At 41.8% G+C, this 23,379-nt stretch overlaps 1 protein-coding gene across 1 annotated transcript in view; it reads right to left on the reverse strand.

Moving 5' to 3' along the window:
* The window catches only part of CNTFR (ciliary neurotrophic factor receptor), an 839,293-nt gene that overhangs the window by 532,232 nt on the left and 283,682 nt on the right, over positions 1-23,379 (reverse strand). Inside the window, exon 3 of the mRNA XM_069214363.1 lies at positions 21,641-21,734. The gene's annotated coding sequence lies outside the window, so the exon portion shown is untranslated. The remainder of the gene's footprint in view (positions 1-21,640; positions 21,735-23,379) is intronic.

A 23,379-nucleotide genomic window follows, 5' to 3' on the forward strand; every position in this document is an offset into this window, starting at 1 on the left:
ATTTAGGCCAAAATGGAGTGTTTAGTCCCGAATTCAGAATTTGCCCCAAAATGCAACAATCAAACCATCAATTTTAAAACAACAAGAATGATCAGCTAAAAAATATACGCGTTGGGATACAACCCAGGCCTTTAAAATATAGAGTTTGGTCCAAAATGCAGGCTGTGGACTGAAATATAGGATTTGGAAGTTGAGGGACTGGACCAAAATGCAGTATTTTGGTATATTTTGTCACAAAACAGCAACTACAAAAAAGTCTTTCTGGAGAATTCCACCATGTAGTGGGGTGGAAAAATCAGAATAAAATTACTGGCACAACAAATTTTCAAACTTGAAAATAGTTGGAGAAAAGTTATGAAAAAGAGGCTAGGGGAGCAGCAGGGATGTCAGAAGGTTTGGTGGGCCAGGGGCAGACTTCTGTGGGGCATCTCTTGGTCTACTGATCAAAGAAGTTGCGCATAATTAGGAAAACACGTATTCTAGGGAAAGAGAAATCAAATTTTCTGGCTTCAGGTAGATGTGCTGCTGCCTTAGTGCATTAGGAAGGAACAGTCCAGGCATTTTGTTGTATTATTTAAGTACATGTTGCATGCAACAGGAGAGCTGGGTCCCAAACTCCATGGAGCCAACGGCAAAGAGCCCTGAGTGCCCTCTCCTGGTGACAGCCCAGGGGGCAGAGGTGCCAGGAAGGAACCATGTCCTTTATTCAGTGCGTGATAGCCATCACATAAGACAACATTTATTTATACAGCACACTTATCGGCGGGATCTGTTGAAGTAACAACCCAAATACCCAACTAAGTGGAACTAATTTTTTTAAACTCTGAAGGACGCAACTTTGAGATGACCAACTAGGACTCAAACCAGTCCACTCACTAGAGGGCCAAACACAGATCTCACCAGCCGGGGCAAGAGACCCGACTCATAGAAGATGTGATACCACAAGATGGTCATATGATAACTTCATATTAGATATTAGGAAAAACTTTCTAAGCTGGATCGTCAGACTAGCCTGACATGGGTGGAAGAACATTGTAACAAGGTCCCACACGTTCATGAATAGAACTATCATTGCCTTATATTCCAAGGAGACACACTCAGATGGCTCGCCTCCTTCCTCACTGGAAGAACCTAGAGCATCCATCTCCCACCTTTCACCTCTGAACCCAAGGATATTGCCTGCGGTGTCCCCTAGGGCTCATCCCCCAGCCCCATGCTCTTCAACGCATTCGTGACCCCACTGGCCAACATTATCAGGTCACACGGTCTCAACATAATTTCCTACTCAGATGATATCCAACTCATCCTCTCACTCACCGAGGACCCAAACACCACAAGAACCAAGTTCCGCAGATGCATGACAAGCGTCACCGACTGGATGAAGAACAACTGCCTGCAATTGAACACAGACAAGACAGAAGTACTGATCTTCGGCACCAACACATGGAATGACGCCTGGTAGCCATCAGACCTAGGACTGATGGACTCCCCCTCCAACCACGCCAGAAACCTCAGAATCATCATTTACAACAAATTCACTATGAAATCGCAGATCAGCGCTGTCTCCTTCACCTGCTTCCTCACTGTGTGCATGCATTGTAAGATCTTTGAGTTGCTTTCCCTGCACAGTGACACAAGCCCTCATCACGGCAACGCTTCCTACGTAGGAATCACCACACACTTCCTACAGAGGCTTGAAATTATACAGAGTGCTACAGCCAGACTCATCCTCGACCGTCCCCGACGAACCCACATCACACCCCACCTCAGGCACCTCCACTGGCTCGCCGTACAGAAGAGATGCTGATCCAAGCTGCTGACCCACATACACAAGGATCTTCGCAACCAAGGACCAGCATACGTTAACCATCGCCTGAACGTCCACCAACCGTTGAGAAGACTACGCTCTGCCTCCCTATCACTCGTCCATATTCCCCCCATCTAACGAAAAAGAAGTGAAGGTCGCTCCTTCTCAACATTGCTGCAAAGACCTGGAACAGCCTCCCCATGCAACTCCGGATCATCACCTCTTATCCAGAATTCAGAAAGGTCCCAAGACCAGGCTGTCCTAATGAGGCACCAGGACCTGCTAGCGGGATTAGCTGCGCTTTATAAATCTAGATTGATTGATTGATATACTGTACTGCTTCATGCCACAATGTTGGCATTAATGATCACTGAAAAGAGCATCTATAAGTTTTATCAAGTGTAATGGCACTCAAGTTATCCACCTTCATAGGTTTTTTGGCCTTGCTGACATTTGAACTTCTGACCAACACGGAGTCGTAGATGTCAGCATTGAGCGGTGAAATTGTTGAACGACCCTGCCTGCAAGCCATGGATCATCCTGGCTTTGAGAGTGGGTGAGCCCAACAGTGAAACTCAGTTATACATCCGTCTATGCCCAGACAAAGCTACTGGATCTGTTGCTGTCAGTGGCAGCTCATGGTAGAGAAAAGGGGCAGGGCGGCGTGGCGCGTGACGGGGAAGGTACAACGAAAAAAGAACTAAAAAAAAAATATATATATATATATATATACATATATATGATAGTAAAAAATAAAACGTATCTTTTGCGCCATGCCACGCTGACCCTCGCCGCTCCGATCCGCTCCTCAACTGGACTGCAGACACAGGCTCCCAACCTGCCCTGCATCCAGTCCTAGAGCTGCTTTAATGCTGCTGGCAGCATGAAAGTGGCATTAGGATTGGATGGAGCGCCCAGCCAGGGCACTCCGAGGCAGTGGAAGTCTCTGCCTGCTGTCTCCAACCCAGCAGCGCAGTGCCAACGTTACTGGGTTGGAGAGAGTCTAGTGCGCATGTGTGTTTGACCTGTCCGAGACGGCTTGCCAAACATACTTGCGGCACGGAGGGGGAGTGCTGTACACGTCCCCTTGTCCCCGTCACAGCCCCATGGCCCCATCCCTTTTACTATAAAATGATTATAAACTTAGTTTATTATCATTTTATAGTAAAGGTTTTGCAGCTGCGGGCGGGGTGGCAAGCCGCCCCTGGTTGCTGTCATTCATTTTCAGCAAAGTTTAGCCCCAGTTCTCAGGATCTTGATGCCAGATAACACAGCACTGGCTGTGATCAGCTATGAGCTGTGAGCTTAAGGGTCAGGTAGAAAAAAAAAAAACACAAAGGTCCTATAGGATTTAAGTACTGCACACAGTTTGAAATTATAGCAGCCAATAGTAATATATTAGTAGAAATAGACAGAAGTAGGTAATTGTGAGCCTAAGTATGTATACATGTATATACAGGGGTTGTAGAGAACACATCTATCCATTAACAACAGAGCACTGAAATATAGGAGGTTGGTGAAGTAAGAAATTGTTATTCCTACAATTAAGCAACAAAATGCTGGCCAGATATCGTGGCCTGGTTAATATATTTCCAGTATCCTAATTCTGTTTAGTTACTTTTTCTCCCAAAAATGACAAGCATGTTGAACTATGGGTTGCGTTTCTTAGAGCATCCTTCTCCATTGTGGAACTTTTTTGTGTTCGATGTGGCTGTGACCTGGCCTTTGGTTCTGCTTTTGTTTACAGGTTTCCTTGAGGGCTGTGGTTATGTGTTTTGCTGTAGGCTATGGTCTTGCTTGAAGTTAAACATGCCGCAGCAGATAGGCTTGTATATTGTTTGCTTCAGGCAATGCTCTGAGCTCGGAGTTTGTGTTTTCAGGTTTTTTATTTGCTGCTTGAAAGTTAGCAGGCATAGTTCATATTTTTGTTTGCAGGGTTTGTGATGCCTTTTATGGTTGCATTGTTATTGGCCACAGAATGTGATCTGCCTGCAGGATGTATTTTTGTTTGGCTGTCTAATGCACTCTGTGGCCCACACTGTGGCAAATGTGTTTTGTTTGTAGCTGTAATCATGCATTTAAAATCATTTCTGAGTACAAGATGCAATACTTCAGCAGTACTCTTTTGCATACTCTTACAAGACTTTGTGAATGGGGTGTTAATCAGATGTGGAATGTCCTAGTAGTAAATTTGCAATGGGCACAGTACTTTTTATTGGCACTACATGTGTATAAATGTTACCTGAATATTCCTATTTTATTCCTTTTTTTTTTTTTACTTTTCGGGAACAATTCACACAAACATATACAATTACACAAAAGAGTACTACAGCAGTACTTCCTTGTGTACTCCAAAATACATTTGTGAATAGGCCCCCTAAAGGTGTGTTTTTTTGCACTGCTTGCTGTGACCTTACCTCATCAATCTATTACGTGGTGTTTACAGGTGCTTGCAGACTTTGAGCTGGCCTACAGGGTTACAGGCCTTTTTGCTTCATCACAGGCTGTGACCTGCATCTTTGCCTTTCTGTGTGCTGCAGGTTGGGATCCTACCTCCTGCATTGTGTTTATGCTCACATGGTTTTTAGGGTTGAACCTGCAAGAGCATGTGCTAGTGCATGCGTCTGGCTGGCGAGACGCTACTGTATACAGAAAAAGGCTTGGAGCCCGCCCATGCTTACAATTTGTGCACTTCAACGTCACTCTTATTTACAGACTCATTGATTGGACAGTGTGGGTGAAACATCATTTCGGGGCATTTCTGTGGAGCACGGAGCAAGCACAGATCCATTCAACTTAATCCATGTCCGCCCGCTGCTCCCGATGTGATGTAGGTACTATTTCTTCCCCCTCCCACTCACCCTGCGCCCTCTATAGCTTTTTTTGTTGCTTGCTGTTGCTTCTTCTTCATTGTTTATTGCCTGCTGATTGCACCCACCATCCTCCCATAGCTGTCGTTTGCACCCCCTGCGTCCTTGCTTCGCTCTCCCCTTCCAACTCCTAACTCCTGTCGCTATTGCTTATTTTGTTCTCCCCCCCCCATGCTCCTTGGAAAGGTGCTTCATTGCTCTTGTTGGTTAAAGTTTATTTGCATGTTACATTGTGCCTGACTTAAGTGTGGGCATGCATGTATTAACATACATGTGCAGATGATTTACTCAGCACCTCCTCCACCCCAGATCTCCTCACCCAAAAGCAATAAAGGCGATGGATATTCTCCTTTTGATAAACATGCACACGGCTATTTAGTCTAAGGCACTAGGGGCCAGATGTAGCAAAGGTTTTCCCCCATTCTGTGTCTATGGGAAAAAGTGTTCGTACATATGGCCCTAGATAATTTAATGTGCATGTCAGATAACGTGTAGTGCTTTAAAAAAAGGCAGTTTGAGACATGGAGCAAAGTTATGTTTATACAAAGTTAAAACGTACCCACATAGTTGACTGCAAGGCACTACAGCTCTTCGAGTATGCCTTTGCATTCAGTGTAGGTTTCTAAGCTCTGGAAACAAAAGCAGGGTTACATCTAAAATGTTTGTTGCATTTTGTTTTATTTTTAGCAGGGCAGCAAAGGCTGATGGTGCTGGTTTACTCTCTGTAACTCTCCTCAGTTGGTGAAACACAGACTGGCCTATTGGCTTCACATTGCACGCTGAGCTGCGAGACTGACCTGACATTGAAAGATGGTCCCAATCCACCTACTTTCCCATTTCCACCAGCGGCGGGAGCTGCAAATCTCAAGGAGGGGTGCGGGGTGTGCATGGGGGAAATTAAAAAATAATAATAAAAAAAAAACGTACCTTTCCAACGACGTGACCTGCTGCATTGCTCTTCTTCTCTCCTGGTGTCCCAGCAGTCCCTGGGACACCAGCACAGGCTCCCCCATGCAATCCTGGTGCTGCACTCACGCTATGCCTAGCATGAGCGCAGCACCAGGATTGGTCTGATCGGCTTGTTCTGTCGCTCAGACAGTGCACTGATGTCTGTGCAGTTTCTCCAACCGGTTGGAGAAACCTAAGTGCGCATGTCAGTTTGGACGGGCTGAGATGGCCGGCCAAACTGACATTTGCACTTAGTGCACTGACTCCACTCCCCCTCCACTCCCTGCCCATGGACCAGCCCTGCCCCTCCCTACACCTGGTGGCGGAGCCAGCAACTGAAAAATAAAACAATAGTATAATATTGTTTTATTTTTCAGCTGCTGGCTCTTAGCTAGGGGGGTGACACTCCTTCACCATTGTGAAGGAGCCGCCCCTTGATTTCCAAACACTCCTCCTTTGTTTATGTTGAAGGATGAACCCACTGCACGCGCCTGGAATCATTTTTTTCTCATACCTTGCCACATCAAGTGTTATTGCTGCACAATGCTCACGAGAGACACTCACTGAATTTTATTGTGAACATTGCTGTTAATATGAGAATTAACTTGCAATGCGTAGTTTTCAAAATGTAGTGGCTGTCTGAAACCATGCAATATTCCCTGCAGTTTTGTTGGACTCCGACTTCACAGTGGCAGGGCTGCCAGGGGGGGGTGTTTATGTCTGAGTGGTGGTGGGTTAGTGAACTCTTACCCCATCTGCACTGGCCTTTCGTGGGCGTGGTTTGCTGATGAGTAAATTCTCCCACAGCTTGTCACATCTTTGCTCTGATTCAAATCCTGTTAGGAGTTGGAGTGACAGATTTAACCATTTCTGATTACTCCCACTCAGTTTTGTAGTTCAAAATGGCCTCTTGTGCACTGCGTCAAACCATGTGTACAGTTCTATCGGTTCCCGCTGTTACAGAACATTTATTAAGGCCTTTCAGTGGTGTGAGGTCACAGCATGGCATGTAAGTAAGGTCACCAGAGTAGGCCATGCCACCAAGGCGCACACACACAGTAACCTAGTGCATGCATTTTAATTAACAACACAATGCATTCTGGGAGATGTAGTACATGTGATCCAATGGAACTCAAACTTGATATCTTGGACGGAGTAATTATAACTGTAATTAGAACGTTATAAAAATACGAATAACAAGCAAAAGCTGTAAATTATGTGGACGTCCACTTCAAGATAGAGTGCACATTGGACTTTTAGTTCTGATGTTAAAATCAATGTTTAAGAGGAATATGTTTTTTAAAATAACTGATGCTTTAAATCTTATGTGCACCTCAGGATAGTTTGTGTGTTTTTCCTGTTCTCTGCCTCGGCTGCTTCTCTCTTGCTCTGTGTGTCCTGTCTCACATGTTTTCCGTCTGTTGCTTTCTCAATTCTACATCCCGTTGCTTCGTGCCCCCACTCGTTCCTCTATAGCAAGCCCGCCTAGAAGTCCTATTTTTTTTTTTTTTATGTTCAACTTTGCTACACTTTTTTTTGTCAATTTACAGATCAAATTCGGATTGGTAAATTAAATAAGAAAAAGCCCTCGTGTAATTTTGAAGGCATATGTGTGCATATGTGTGTGATGACACGCATGCATACGTTCTCAGACATTGCCGTACATCATCAGCATCATAAGGCATGAACAAAAAGCACTGACAAAGCCAATAGGTCTCAAGGCAAGACTTACTGGCTTTGCCAATGCTTGTTGCAGGTTGTGGTTGGCTTCTGATGTTACTGCTTTGCGTGGTAATTTGCCGCACGATGGGACATGGCTTGCTTACTTTTGTTTGTATTAACCATAGTTTGTGACTTGTCTTCTGAGGTTGTGAATTTGTTTGCTGCTTTTCTGGGGCTGTGAATTAGTTTTTTGCTTTTCCGTCTTTGCCTGTGTGGTTGCTATTTTCTTAGCAGGTTAGTTATGTTATTTTTTTAATTTTCCTCCAAGCGACCCCTTTCCTGCAGATTTGTACTGTTGCTCACAGCAGACTGCGACTTGGCACACGTGACTACTTTTTGGTTTGCTGTGCTCTACTCTGCAGGGTTGTGGTGTGTGGTTGTGTTAGTACAAATTATGAAAGGGCATTGTCATACTAGGGGGCAGTCGGAAATGGCGAGGGGCTCAGAAGTGATATCGTGGCACCATGTCAATATTCACTGCAGGGTAAGAAGGAATGAAAATCATGTTTAATGCAGCACATCTTTTTTTAACTAGTTGACATGACCAGAAATCATGTGTTTTTGTTTGCTTTTCACAGCTGAGATCCTGCTATGTTCAAATATAAGGCTGTAGCATATCATACTGTTATGTAGAAATCAAGATGTTGAGTTTCAGACTACTTCTCCAGGAAGAACACATGGAAAAACCTTTCAAATGCATTCACTGAGCCAGTAAGACAGCTCAGTAGACTAATGCAGATGTGGCTGAGCTGTTTGTGTAATTTGCAGGTCAACGCTTGATTCCTTGCAAGGTCAACAATTGAGTGGGCTATGTTTGCCATGCTATTAAGCCACTCTGGCACAATATATTTGCTTCTATAGGGTAATTTGAGGTACTAGCCCTGAAGGAAACCGAGAAGAAGCCCCTGAGTAGACCAAGAGCACTCTGTGGTTGGGCGTGAGGCGCTGGGTCAGCTCTTTCTTGCCGTCTGGAGAGAGACCATCTGAAACATCTACTGCGATGAATGTGTGGTTTGAAAAATGACTTCCCTCAGAGAGAATGTAGCACTTTGAGAAGATAAGATGCTCCATTTTAGAAGACAAATGATAATGCAGGAACTGTCTACTTCTATGTTGGATCCTCTGATGAATGTGAGTGGGGGAATATAATAGCAGGCTGACGAGAGAGAACCAAAATAGCTTGCTCGCTCTTCTTACCTGCAAAGACAATACCTCTTGTCAAGGGAAGCGAGGCAGGAGTGCGCCTCCACGCTTTATCTTCCCGGCACACTTCTGCACCGACTCACACTAATGGATCACCGCCAACAACTTGATATTATGTTGTTCGTCAAAATAATGATAACTTTCCTTGGATGTGGATGCTCCGCGGTACGCTGCACCACCCATGATGTTCAGCGCTCCGTTGCTCTCTGGATAGGTTTGAGCTCTACGAAGACCCGTAGTCGATGCCTACATTGAGGATGGGAGTCGGCGTGCCTTCGGGCTTAGGGTGGAAAGACGAGACAAAGTGCATACTCCAGGAAGTCTAGTTTCTGAAGGTCAGGCGTCCTGCCTCCTCAATCTGAAGCAGTCTAGAACTCGCCAGCGGTAAAAAAGGAAATGGCGGGCGGGCAGCATGCCTGCAACTACATTTTTTCTGCCCCTTCTCTAAAGAATGTCTCTGCTGGATCAGATCAGTAAGGAACTCAACTACAAAGCCTTCTCTTTGTAACTTCTTGAGGCCTCCTTTCTGCAATCATGATGCAACGCCATCCTTACCATGTTTTCAATCATACCCTACTTTCGAGATAGGCATAAGCCAATCCTGACGCTGCTCAAAACCGCGTTAGCATTGGCTGGAGCGCCCACGATGGCGCTCCCAGACAGACTAGGAGCCTGTGCCTTTTCTCTCCAACACAGTGTCCGGCTGGAGAGAACACAGTGCGCATGTGAGTTTGGCCGGCCTAACACACATGCGCACTGAGGGGAGTGCACAGTGCACTCCCCTCATCCTGTCGTCCCCCATGGGCCCGCTCCTTTAACAATAGAAGGATAATAAACATAGTTTATTATCCTTTCCTTGTTAAAGATTTGCAGTGGCTGCTGCTAGCGGGGGCTACGCTCCTCTGCCATAGCAGAGAAGCCGCCACTGTTAATAATAAGGTCCATTTCACTTTTTTGCCATCTGGGCCCCCATGTAGCCAGCATCACAAGAGTTTGAAGTCATTAGATCAAATCATGAGCTGCCCCAAGATGGCATATGCCTCTGAGATGAAACTCAACACATTGTTGTTGCTGGCACCATTTCTTCTGAGCCACCAGGGTGCAGGATAAAACATATAAAGATCCATATTAGATCAGATCAAGACTGCCCCAAGTGGCCGGCTCTTTAAAAGAAGGAGCCGCTGGCTGGTTTCATAGAGAACAAGACAGCATAATCCTTCTCAGCTCTTCTTGGCTCACAACGACATCTCAGTTGGGTAATCTATCTCGCGAGCTGTCATATTCCTGGATACCTGCCTTGGAAGCAACGAAATGCTTGGGGTTTGTTCCTCCCGCGGCCCAGTGCATTGAGTAATGGAAACTATTTTTATTGGGTACTGTCTGTGTTCTAAATGCTGTTGCTTTGATTCATCCATAGTCTGTTGGTTGAACTGGTATTGTGAATTGCTCCAAGCCATTTGTTGAATAATCAGGCCAGCCACTCTTCCAGATAAAAATGTACCTTGAGGCAAACCAGTTTACAACTTTTGGTATTCATTTTTTCATGCATTCATGAAGCACTCGTCTTGGTCCTTGCTTGACCTAGCAGCTTGCAAGGCTCCTTTAGCCTCATTGTTGACTGACAATGTGTACCAGACCCTCGTATCCTAGCAGGACAATTGGAAATCCCCCTATTTGTAATAAATGTTTGGTCCTGGCCATCAGCCATATTGAGAAGTTCCACAGCCCCCAGTACTGGTTTCTCATTCAATCAATCAATCAGTAGGATTTGTAGAGCGCACTCATCATCCGTGAGGATATCCAAGTGTTGGGTTTGCTACGAGGGTCATAGTTGGACAGCCAGGTCTTGAGTCTTTCTGAAGTCCTGGATGGAGGGAGAGGCGCTGAGGTGGATTGGGAGGCAGGTCCAGGATTGTGGTGCCACTACTGGAACACCGTAGTGTGGAAAACAGCACAACAAAGCCAAATGTGCCATGCATTTGGAGGTTGTTTGCTTTTCAGCAGAAGACCTTTGGGTTTTCCCCATTATTTTTCACATTACTCTGTACAGTGAATTAATGAATCAATAAATTGCTTCATTAGTCCTTTCTAAAAGCGGCCTTCTGGACCCAAAAGGACCAGGCCGGGTAGGTCGGTTGAGGTGAGGTGTGTGACAGTAACTCCTGCTGTGGTTACCAAGAAGGACAAGAAAGATATGTGGCTTGCTATATATTCACAAACTGCAATTTATATAAAAGTTCTACAGAACTTACAAGCAGACTGATAGGAGGGAAAGGGTTCAATGAGACAGAGCAGGTGTTCCCTTCTCATTTATAAACGTTTTTAACCTGTTAATGAACAGTGGAGGAAAGGGTTTTGAGAAATGCAAGGGCTACTGCTGCCACAAGTCAAAACTGTGAATCCACATGAGTTGCCACCAGCATCAGGATGCCAAATTTGCTTCTAAAGCAAAAAGACATCTCACCATGAGTGACAAGATATCCTTGCATTGCACTAATCCAGCCTTGATGCTAGATAAATAGTACTGCCCAAGCGGATTCAGCTTTCACATTACCTATATTCACTCCACCCACGCCCGAATATCCCTTTTTTTAAATCTCATAGTCCTTGTACCTTGACAATGTGAGTCCTCGTGCTCTCAAACCCATTAGATAGTAATGTGCTGTCACGCACTTCGCTACTGAGGAATAATGTGTACCCTGTCCACTACAATCCCTCTCCTTCCGTCTATATCATTCATGTTGTTACCCATAATCCTCTCTGCTGAAGTCACGGCCTATGCAGCACCCAGTGCATTGTGCATTGCTCTTCCTAACAACCAGGTTCCCAATCCAGCACAGGCATGAGGACAAGGTTGTAGGCCAGACAACCAGCTTTGCAAATGAAGGCCAGGTTGCTTGGCAACCAACCAACAATAAAGAACACTTTTCCATCTTAAAATACCAAAGAGACAAGCCCCAAAATATGAAAAAGAGAGTTCCTTCTAAAAGTCCCTAAGGCTTAAAAAAGTCTATCACTGTGTCCCAGTTTCCCAATGTTTCCTCAAAGTCTTACACTTCTTCTCACCTCCTAAATCAGCATACTCACTGGGTAAATAGAATTTCCCACCCACTTCCCTGTGCGTTTCTGTGTATAACGTTACAGTGATAGGGCACACTTACATTAATAAGCAAAATAAATGCATGCTCAGCACCTTTTCAATCCTGGCCTTCAGGATTTTATCCTCGGCCGATGTAACATCATATGAACTTGATATTCTTCAGCTACTTTAAAATACCAGCCTACACTAGTTTTGGCCCTAAGACACTAGAATCGATTCACACCCAGGCAACAATGGCCCACAAAGCCATGCACCGGTTGTTGTACCTGGGAAGAGCTCTAAAAGGCTTACAGGCTCTAAAAGGCTGGATACCTTCACTGTAAGGTCATGCTGAAGCCTTTTGATTTATGGCAACATTTCAGAATAGTAGAAAGTCAGAAAGTAGGCACACTGAAGTTGCACCTTCCTTTGAGTAGCCTTATGAGTGGTCCTCTAAGGTCAAAAAACGACTAAGGTGAGGATTTATAGTTTGATAGCCAGTGTACTCTGCTACAAATGTGACGGAGCAGCCTGTCCCCCAAAATAACAGCGCACCCACATATTTCACATCAGGATATCTTTTTTTCTTCTGTCCCTCAATGCCAGGTAAAACCTCCCTCAGCAGGAGCTTTGTATCCCCATTAGACACTCAAATATATAGACGAGGTCTCCTACTTTTTGCCTGTTCTAAAATTGGTATTCCCTTCTGCTGGGGGTAGAAACAGAAAGTCTAGATTGTCTCTGAAATTAAGCACTTCAGTTCCTGAGACCCGCAGTTGGGACCTACACTTCAATTGGAAGCGCTTGGTAGTCATTTGTATTGCTATTGGTTTCGTATTGTCATTGGTTCCTGTCTCACTGGCAGATGCATAATCCCTGCTAAATGGTCACTGTTGAAACTACTTAAGCCTTCTTGCTCCCAAAGGAAATTCCACTGATTCCAGGAGGCCAGTCACTGAAATGTATTCTGGAATGTATGTTCTAGTGTACTGGGCAAACACTTTCTAAACCCGTTTCCTCTCAGCCAGCACAAAGTAAACTTTTTCCTACTACAGAAACAAAACATCTTTCATAACTGAATTATATTTTTAATCATATGTAGAAAAGAACTGTAAATCTTTTATCTAGCAACTTCCCAAGTTGAGATAATACATTTTTATTTTATTCACAATCATCTTGCTCATAGAAAATGCAAATTAACCTACACAGTAACGGACATCATTTTTTAGGCGTTCACAGTGGGGAATCACTTGTTTCCTTAATAGTGTGTCTCACTTTTTTATATTGAGCACCAAGCTCAAAGGGCTTGCAAGGTACACTTAGGGTTGACTTAACTGTTATATAAAAGTAGATTTCTTGCATGGCAAAATCATTTTTACTTGACAAGTTTCACTGTAGTGGTTCTGACGCTGCAGCCTACCCACAGCGAAATTTGGTTCTCTGGAGCTAAACATTTATTCATATGTGTGGGTTCTATAAATACCCAGAAGTGACATGTAACCTCATGTCACTAATGCACTTCCTGTGCCAATTTACCATGGCTTTACTGGAGAGATAAAAAAGCCAGCTGGGAATGACTAATTTAAAAGTTTAGGGAAAAAGCACATTTGTGATGACACTGATGAATAATAGCCAAACCAAACAGAAACAAAATTAGGTGGGCTATTACAAAATGATGTATTTTCTTATATCGATACTGAAGCTACCCATAACACTCAAGTACAAACTCATCTGCTCTATATGTTTACCACCACTGACATTTTCTACTCCATGCATCAGAAATACTGCAGACCTACTAGCTTTGATGGAATACCTACGTGTTGTCTAACCACCATGAAACCATCCACTTCATATGAGACCACATGAAGAGTGACACACACAACTGTTAAACTCAACCACCTATGCATGACCCCAAAGTGTTAAAAAAAATCACCAGAGTCTGTGAGAAGGTTTTCTATATCCTCATATCAACCCCTGCGCAGTGGGGTGAAAACAAACTAACAGATGTAACTTAACTGCATCTCCTAGGAACAAATGAATACACCTCTTCCACACACAGATCACTTTGTAACCAGATCACTTTGTTACCAGATCACTTTGTAACTAGATCACTTTGTAACCAGATCACTTTGTAACTAGAAGCTCTGTCTGGCTTCTGCAGGTTCTTTGAGCTCTTCTCAGTTACTGGACTCCAAGTGAGAGCCATCTAAAAAATATGCTGATTGCAGAAACAAAACCACTTTTGGTTGACATATATTTTTTTGGGCTAGGTGGGTGTTAAAATAATTTCACGCCAGCATGGCTGCTAGATACACACGGATCCTGCAGCATCGTTCACAGGGTCAAGTAAGTAAACAGCTTTCCTTGGAACTCTTCCTGTGGAGTTTCTCTGAATTGTGGTCTCTTAATTTATTTTTTTGATTGGTATTGATCTTCAGCGCAGGTTGTTCTCGTACAACGCCCGAAGGGCACAGCACGGTTCGAAAACATTGTTTGCAGAGAACAGGAACACAGGCGAGTTGGGAAAAACACAAGAAGCGAGAATTAAAACAAAATAAAGGACCCTCGAGGAACAATGTTCATTGCAGAAACTGTGCTGTATCATCCAGTAATCGAACCTACAGAGGATTAACTGTTATTATCATTACTTGTGAGGGCCATAATGACTTTATTAACTTTGGTGCATTGGGTAGGCCTTAGTAACCGAAAAAAGAAATAAATCACAGAAAATATTACTGATTTCGGGGTGTAGTAGACTGTACCACCACAAAAGGCTTAACAAAAGGTACAGCAACTGCAATGAGATTTGGCATCGTATCCTGTGACCTTTTAAAGTATAATCCCCCCATAAGTGATCAGAATTGTGGTGCTTCCTTCACTAAAATTCTAAAAACCCATTTCCATATTTTTTGATTTTATACTTTTTTCAATGTTTAAATTTCTGTTTTAAGCCAAATTCAATGTCAGAAAACACCACCTTGATTTTTCATTCAAAATCACACATATAAAAAGCATATACACATGAAATGCACAGATTCATGGAGCATACCAGGAAGCGAATATTGGGGTAAATGACTACGGTTGTTTTTAACCACTAGTCAAGGTAAACAAAATAAAGCCCAAATGGGTCAAACTTATCAAACCATCACTAGTGTGAATGCAAATAAGTTCCTATTAAAACATGTATTTGTGTTAATGAACAGTATCCCTCTCGAGGGTCCATACTGATAGTCATGCAGTGTTATGCTTCTCCAATAAATTGTTTGGTGCAACAGACATTTAAATATTTATGTGCGCAGCAGCGGGTTGGCAGATGTTGGGGCTTGCCCAGTATGGGGGACAGATTTGAGAGGTATATGGGCCCACATGAAGGTAGTGTGGCAGATATGGTCAAAGGGCACTCAAGCCAACCCTTGCTTCTCAAACCCAACACCATGGGCACAACAAAATAAATGCATTATTTCATCACAAAACTTCAATAATGTTGCTGAAAAAAACATGGATAAAGTCCAATTGCAATTTCTTTTGCTTTTAATTATCTTGATGTATGTTTAAACATATCTTTAAAATTCACTTAAAAAACAAAATCAAAGTACAGTTATGGTTATGTTTTAAAATCGAACCCTAAACCCTGAAAAATTCCATTTATTGTAAACTCTGCAATACATAACTCGCACACCAGCCAAGCAAACCATAACTCACACACCCAATGGAGTGCTGATAATGCCATCTGCAGGGGAACAGATTATACCGCAAAGGACAGAAAGTGTCTCTTGGGTAACCTGACAAATGAAGTGACCATTACCAATGCCAGGACTCTGGAAAAAGTTTGATTTCTTTATCTGAGCCTGTGCTGTTATTTTATAAAGAGTTCTTACTTTTAGCCATATATGTTGTGAGAGCATAAGTATTGTTTTTACTTGCAGAGTCGTAAATAAATTGTGTTCAGGAGTTAAAATATATCTTCTGTCTGGATTTTTGTTCAAGCATATTAAATTGGGTCAAAAGGTAATAGAAAAACTAAAAAGACATAAGTGGTTGGTTTAGAAACTAAGCGTGGACAGAAGAAATAATATACAAATTGTGGCAAAAGTAACACAATATTTCTCTCCATCTCTCGGTCTCTCTCTGGTTCACCATCTCTCTCTCTCTCTCTCTCTCTCTCTCTCTCTCTCTCTCTCTCTCTCTCTCTCTCTCTCTCTCTCTCTCTCTCTCTCTCTCTCTCTCTTTTTTCAGACAAATGACTGATGGATCACAAAAAGTGGTGGCCCCCTGCTGAGGTTTTGAAATGGCCTGAAACTGAAGATGGTCCTCACAGCGTAGAGCCATCAAGATACCCTTTCCACCCAACAACGAAGGTGCATCAGCAGCTCTGGGCCAGTTTTAATCAGACGAATACAAATGTCCCCAGGAGTGCTCCGGTCATTGGTACAGATCCAACCGGAGGAAAGATAGCGCATCGTCTACTTAACGGGAAATTAGGAGACACGAAGGAGTTCTGGCTCCGGCTCAATGTGCCAGAACGCCATTAAGTGGATACGCCGCGCGACACCTGGCGCACACTCCGAAGAACCGCCTTCAGGACTGCATGCAGATGTGGGGGATAATATCTAAAATCAGTCAGCCGAGCAAACTCATTTCACCAAAATGGTGAGCATGCAAGCAAGGAGGATCATTGATGAACCCAACTGCTTCTCGGCATTAAGCGGCTGGATAATATCCAACCCTGTTGAGGGAGAACACTGGAGAAAGACAGTGGGCCGAATTTAAGAAAAGTAGCGCCGCATCCAATGCAACGCCACTTTTCTTGCTCCTCCCTGCACCCCCCTGACGCCACCATGTGAGCGCCATATTTAAGAGATGGCACACCATGGCGGTAGTTAGAACAATAGCATCAAACTTTTTGATCCTATTGTGGTGCTTTGCTACACTAACTTCAAACATTTTAACGTTAGTGTAGCAAAGTGCAAGGAGGCCCATTGAATTTAAATTTGTGCGTCATTTCAACGCCTGCTCTGAGCAGGCGTTAAAAATTAAAAGAAAAAATTGCGCAGTGAAATCTTTTCAATTTCACTGCGCCATTTTTTCGGGCCTCCTAATGGGGGAACAACCCCCTGGCATACATTATGCCTGATGCAGGCATAATGTGGTGCAAGGGGTCGCAAAGTGGGGCAACGCATGCATTGCACCACTTTGTAAATATGGCGTGGTGAAATGGCCACCTTAGTGCTGCCTTATCGTAAAAAAAATGACGCTAAGGTGATGCTTAAGTGGTACAAGGCGCTCACAAATGTGCCCCAATATTTAGCTGCTTAAGGCTTCTGAAATTCACTTATAGAGCTTATGTGGTGTCCAATGCTCTTATTTCGAGTCTAGTGTCACATGATGCTAAGTTGGCTCAGAAATGTAATGCTCACCTCAGACCTCCGCATGGACTTAAAGAAGATGAGTTGGAATCCTGTCAAAGCAGACTGGGACTGACTTTCATCTGGGGCTGGGAAGCTAATTAACATTAAATTATTTGCACAGCCTAGAAGGTGCTGCATGAAGATCTTTGTCAAATCAACTTTTTCTTGTGTGCAAATTATCCTGCATTTGACTCCAAGCCACTGAGACATCACTTTTCCTGTCCTGAACTTTTTTCAGGTGTGTTTGTCCCATTGGTTATTTGAATAGAACCAAAAATGCATCTCCCAGAATGCATTGACAACACAGAAAAGTAAACCAGGTGTCCTAGTGACATGGAGTCGTCTGGTAAGCATCAACATACTCGTATGCTCTTTATCGACATCAGAAAGATAAAGGAATACTTTGAGACACCGTGACTTGCATGTGGCCTACACACTGCACACTACACACCTCTCCTGTACACAAATTAACCATCCTTACAAACCCTATACGAAGTGTACTGAAGGTCTTCCTTGGAGTTGGGGAAATGCGGGACATCTGCCAAAATGTGTGGGCTGTCCCGTGTGCTGCATTGAGAGTACCCCGATGATACACTCTAAATACAATGGATGAGACACTCTCCACCTTCTTGCAGATGTCCCACTCTGCCAATCTCTACATAATACCCAAAGTGTGCTATACTGCCTATATATAACTCTATCTTCAACACTACAAGTCCACACTATATGGAGAAGTGTGGCACAATGGTTAGAGCAGCAGACTCTGATGCAAAGATCTGGCCCGGGACCAGGGTACAATTCCCACCTCAGCAGGTCTTGAGCTGAATTCCCTTGGACCAGATAATTCTTGCCTTTGTGCCTAATTTAAGTGATTGGTCCCACTCTGTAACTCTGGGCAATAACTTGCTTAATCTCCACAACGGCCGTCACAGCACTTGGATGCCTGGCTTCACCCTGGGGCTGTCCAGGAGTGGGCACCTTACAGGGAAAAGCCAGGAGGTGTTCCACAGTGGTATGTGTACAGCACCTTGAGACCCTAACAGGTGAGTAGTGCGCTATACAAGTGCAAAGTTTACAGTGTTTTAGTTTACTATATCACTGATTGCATTTTTTACTTCTCAAATTTTCATTCAGTGCCCTGTGAATTCCTGAAATCTAACAAACAACAAAGAAACTTACTAAAGTTCCCACTGTGCATAGGAAGAGCTGGATCTGAGAAGTTACTGCTTACGTAACTACTTGGTGAGTGTGAGTGAATATAGATTTTACAACTACATACACAAAACAGTAAATTCTTCTACATTCCACTTTGACATATTACAAACAGACTGCTGCTAAAGTGTTGAACCACCAAATATCAACAAAAACTATGAAAAAGAAAAAAAGAGTCCCTGCTGATTATCTTCATGTCTCATTACACAATATCAGATAAATATAACCTGAGAGTGTTGTATTAAAAATCTTTTTTCTTAGAGCCAAAGCGGATGGAGAAGCAGTGGAATTACCAAGCTAGGGCCCGCTCCCTTCTGACAAGCGGTTTACCTATGGGACCATCTCTAATAACGGTAACAACACCATTGCTTTCTATTAACCCGTTTTAGATTGAATCTTTTGCATTGGAACTTAGCGGAACCCCAGGGGAAACATACTGTGGGGCCTTGTCTATGTCACAGTTTCTGCCTCAAGACACCATGCACGTTGCGGCCACTATGACGATTTGCGAGAGCGCTATATTACACCTTTACTTAGACGGATGGGAATTTACCACGTTAAACCTACTCTGCTATACTTACAAAAGCTGACTGGCCCCTCAGTTTGTTTTAAGGTGGCTAGTTTCTTGTCAGGTGCTCTTAGGTTTAGGAAGTGGTGCTTGAAGTAAATGACTGGTTTTTGCCTTCTTGTTCATTATTTTAATATTCATTGGTGAATTTTTATGAATATTGCTATTTTAATGTATTTATTGTTCTTCTTTCTCTTTAAATATTGCTTGCTTTTTTGGTTTTTAGTAACCGAATAAAGTATTAAGAACTGACTAGAGTCTGTGAAAGCCTGTCACCTTCAAAATGTTGGTAACATAATGTTTCGGCTTCAATTCTGACTTCTTTGAATCCTTCATCAGCACAATGGGATTTAGAAATTAATGATGGAGCCCATGGGGAAGACAGTGAAATACCACTTTGGTGGTATAGATCAAAGTACTTTAATTTGGGTTGACCCTGTGCAGGTGGGTGTGAAAAGGTGTTGGGAAAGCAAAGCTGTGCAAGGAAGACTGATTTTGCAGCCACTACAAAAGTGTGTATGAAAAATAACAATATTTTGTCAAGGCATGTGGAAAAAGTTTGTTTTTGGATTTATTTTTCGAGATATTGTGACTCCTAATTGCAATATTTGGTACATTTGCATTGTCTGTCTACATTTCCTAGAAGAAATGCCATCAAACCCACTATAACATTTTAAATTGTTCACAGTATTGAACAAATACATTAAGGATGACCAGCTTAGCTCTAGAAAGGCCCATCTATGCAAGCTTTCTGTAAAGACCACCGATTATATATATGAGTTTCACACGGAGTCAGTATATGTAAATGTATCTTATATGGACACATTGAAAACATGTCTCAGTTGCATTTCTCTTGGACCTGTAATGATCACCTCAGCTTTACATACTATTTCCGAGATATTAAAATGCCAATCTACGGTCCTAAACATCTTTTATCCACTGGGGATTTAGCATAAAACATTTTGAATACCACCAATGTAAATTAATATTCATGGGCAAGGAACTACAAAATCAGCTTGTTTTGAAAACAAATATATTTTAATATGTTTCAACCCTAACACCAATAAAAGCAAAGCAAAATGTAATCTTACAACAGACTGAAGAATAAAACAATTGTCTTGAAAGTTCATTGTTTAGGTATTGTCACTTCAGCAGTCAAGTTACCTTCTGTGGTCTTAATGGGTTAGTGTCTGTAGCCATTAAACAACATCTTGTTATGTATGGGGAACCTTTTCAAGACTGGTGGAAAGGGGGGTCTATCTCTAGTAACCATCTTCTGGAAGCCTCCCATATCCTTGAAATTCATCATGGGACAAGCAAAAACTCAGATCAGTTCAAGAATGAATGTGTTTGAGGAGTAAAGCCCCATAACCAACCTTCTTTCGTTCTAGTCGGGTGATGTTACGCACTGCTGAAGTACATGCACAAACCTTCCTGGAATCCACAATAGGGCTCAATAACTTGAAACACTACATACTAAGACATTATTATAACAATGTAAATGTGTCATATCAAAACCAATGAACTTGCGTTTCGTGTCACTTGTGTTTTTCTTTTAAAATTGTGACTTCGAAAGCACAGCTCTTGATATATGGCCTTAACCACCTGCATCACAACTATCATTAGTTTTGACTCTTTAGCCCTACCTCTCACAATTGTTGTAATTTTTATAATCAGTTTTAAAGGTACAACATGAGCAGACGTATGAACGTCCTTGGGACAAACGCAAATATTGCCTGGCAGGGGAAAGCATTACATGGTTCCACCATGCCTTGGAGTTTCAGATTAAGCAAATTAACCACTAGTCAACATCTATACCCTTCAGGGTTGATGCCTTCTGTAATAATGATTACTTTATTTGCGGTGTTGTCTCAAATGTTATTTGCCAATCCTTGCCACAGAGTTTCTCCTGCACAAGAAAAGTATTTTAAACTCTGACATTGCCTTCATAACAGACTTTCAAAGGCTGTTACAATTTCTTGTCATGAAAAACATCTTATCAACAAATATGTTTAACTGTAGTCAATCAGACCAGTCATACCAGTGATCATGGAAGGACTGTTCAAGCAAAGAGCAATGAAATGTGAAATAGAATAGTATTTTGAATGCAACGCAACCAAAGGACAGATATCACATGATGCTATAGGTATAATTGTTAGTCACCACCTTTTTTAATAGTTTACCTGTTTTTCTATTGGAATACCTCTTTTCATGAAGAAATTGTCATCTAGGATAGTAAGGGTATTAACTGTAATTTTCGGAACCAGTTTCTTATTGGATTATTTTTCTGCTTGATACTATAGGTAACTTGTTTGTTTCATTGCAGTAGTACAGTTTTTTGGTACTGTGCTATTGTATAGTAAATGGAGAAGTTCTGTTCAGGTGGTTTAAATTTTGAATTTGGAAAAATGAAATTTATTATTGATATTCTTTCTTGAAAAACTGTCTAGTCACCTTTATCTTCACATGTAAAAATGAAAAGCGTTTTTGCTCTCTTTTAAAACAAAGTGGTCACTTATATTTGCATCTAAATAGAATTATGCCAAGATTTGCCCTTCTACACTGATGACAATCAGCTTTGCAAATAAAATTAATATTAATAGAAACAAAAAATGGCACGAAACACAGACTTACTACTGTACTGGCACTTATGGCGTGAAAATAAGGAAATGAAAACTAAACAAAAATTAGGTAAATTAAAGCATTAAAGGCAATTTAGTTACAAAATACACTGCTTATGGGCCTAAGGGCTGAAATCTGAATTCCATGCTGTCTGCAAACACTAAACAGCAACAATGTGGAAAAGTTCTTTTAGGAGCCTACCTCTGGAAGAGAAGGGCTGAATGCAAGGCCTCCAGCAGTCGCAAAACAAGGTCCGAGGATCAGCCGCGAGTCCGCCCACAAGATATTGAATCCCCTGAGAAAAAGTAATCAAAATTTTAGATTAGAAACAAATCTCCAGTGTGACAGGTAAGGCAAATTATGATCTAGGAAGTGAATAATTATTGTATGACGCCAATCTGCAAATCCCATTCAAATTCTCACTTTAGCCCCTCGATTTCTTTGAAAGTCAATATCTGACAAATTACCAATGTAATTTCCATTTTTCTGTTTATCAGGCCATTCATTTCAAAACTGAAGTTCTCTGATTGTGAACCCTCTTAAAGTACCTTGAACTGGAAAGTATGGACATCTGAGTACATATTTAATTGTATCAAAAGTAAATGTGCAACACACCAGAATGTATACGATATTCAATCCAAACACACAAAATTAAGGGAGTGAATACATTCTGGAAATAAGTTGTCCACTTAAGATGTATCTCCTTTATGAAACCGATTACATCAAATATTAATGGCACATACACTGAATTGAATAGGATGCACACTGATATAAATTGAAATAAGTGTGTCACTTTCTGAAATTCACATGACACATTGTGCAATGAAAATTACCAAGAATGAATACAGAATGCATCGAAATGAATATGATATGTTACGTAATGAATATAACACAAGAATGTAACATACATTGAGATAAAGCACGCTCAGTTAAACAGAACACACATGTAAATATGAGTTCTAAGAACGAATATCACAAACATTTAAACGAATATGATAGGTTAATGACAGATTGAAATTAATGCAACATATTAAAATTATCATAACCTGTGATGAAATTTAGATGACAAACGTTATGGGAAGTAGCGTACTGTGAAATAAATAAAACACCTTTCAATTAAAAAGACCTCGTCTTCAAAAGAATATGCCATACATTGAAATGAAAATGATGGATGATCATGACAATATGACCTACGCATTTTCAGTTTACTGGGAGCCAACACCAATGTGTGTAATATTAATTTCAGGATGTGCAATATTTATTTTCATATCCATCAGCTTCAATACAACATGTGACACATTCGTTTCAAAATGTAATTGATTCCAATGAGTATAATTGTTCCATCAAATTTTATTTTGATTTAGAGGAGTAGTTTACAACAATTTACGTTTCTGTCTTATTAATTTTATGGTATATATTGTATATGTCATTTCTTAGAAATTTCACATTTAAAGTTGAAACATATTTGTGCAAGATTGAAAAAACAATTGACGAAAAGCTTAAAATGATACTTTTATGTGCATATTATCCAGGGATGGTATTACTATTAAGATGAACACATTTAACTATCTAGTCTAAATCATATACATTTTGATGACACATTTGTTTTCCTTTATTTGCCACTAGAATCTCAAATGCAAATGTATTTGCCCCTCAATTAGCAGATGATCAATTTGTCTGAGTTGCGTACTGCCGTGGAGCAGCTGGAGTTCATAGTGGGTACAGCTGGCGCCAAATGCCTTGCCCATCAGGGGCTCTAAGATACACTCAGCATGCCACTCCATAACCTGTCCAGAGATAAATGGAGATCTGAAAGTTTCTGTAGACACTCTTGTCATCAGACTGTATGTAAGAGGTATTTTGCATGGTCTGCACAAATGTCAGGTATATCTATGTGTGTGTGCATAGCACACAGAAATCAAATGTACTTTTTAAACTGT

Source organism: Pleurodeles waltl, chromosome 1_1, assembly GCF_031143425.1.
Source record: "Pleurodeles waltl isolate 20211129_DDA chromosome 1_1, aPleWal1.hap1.20221129, whole genome shotgun sequence".
Classification (NCBI taxonomy): Eukaryota; Metazoa; Chordata; class Amphibia; order Caudata; family Salamandridae; genus Pleurodeles; species Pleurodeles waltl.